The sequence below is a fragment of the Mus pahari genome, chromosome 23 (genome assembly GCF_900095145.1).
Source record: "Mus pahari chromosome 23, PAHARI_EIJ_v1.1, whole genome shotgun sequence".
In the NCBI taxonomy this organism is placed as follows: Eukaryota; Metazoa; Chordata; class Mammalia; order Rodentia; family Muridae; genus Mus; species Mus pahari.
The window spans coordinates 25,800,481-25,801,364 of NC_034612.1; positions in this window are offsets into that span (position 1 = coordinate 25,800,481).

Consider the following 884-nt stretch of genomic DNA (forward strand, 5'->3'; position numbering starts at 1 on the left):
AGAAGAGAAGAGAAGAGAAGAGAAGAGAAGAGAAGAGAAGAGAAGAGAAGAGAAGAGAAGAGAAGAGAAGAGAAATGAGACATCAGGGGAAACAGAGGGAAGGGAAAGACAAGAACAGAATTTCAGTCCTGTCAGCAGTACCTGAATGGAAATGTTTCTCCCACACTTTCTAAGCCATCAGTAGGTCCTGACCCCTCGAGAGCTGACCCTTAGCTCTCGAAGTTTCCTGGGGTTCTAAGACATAACCACACATTGTTCTCTTGAGCTCTCGCTTCTCACTCTTCCGCAGCTTCCCTGGAGCCAGTCGTTGAGCAGTTTTGAAATCACCGCAGATCCCTAGACACAGGCCAGGAGGGCCAAGGAGACTGGACCATCTGTTGGTCCAGGAACTGGCCGCTAGGTGGCAGTGAAGACCCAGGAACGGTCCAAGATTTGGCTCCAGGAGCTGGGGCTAGAGAGATTACAGCCACCAGAGGGCGCCATAGGCTCCTGATGGCCTATGCACCCCTGGCATCCATAGTGTAGTGAAGAAATACTAAGCCCCACTGTCCTCCACATTCTCTCAGGCCAGGTAGTCATTCTGTGACTTCCCTGAGGATCCGGAGACATGCCGTGAGGGGACAAAGTGGGTCAACCCAGGAAACACCCCAGGCTATGTGAAGTGTGACATCTGGTGTTCGCCTCGCTTTCTGCATGCTAGGCAAACCATTTGCCAACACAGCCCCTCCCATGCCTTCTGTTTGGATGGGTTTTGTTGTTACTGTTGTTGTTGTTTGTTTTTAGACAAGCTCTCACTGTGGAGTCCAGGCTGGCCTTGAACTCTAGATCCTCCAGCCTCAGCCTCCCAAGTGCTAGGATTACCAGCCTGCACCACCACTACCAGC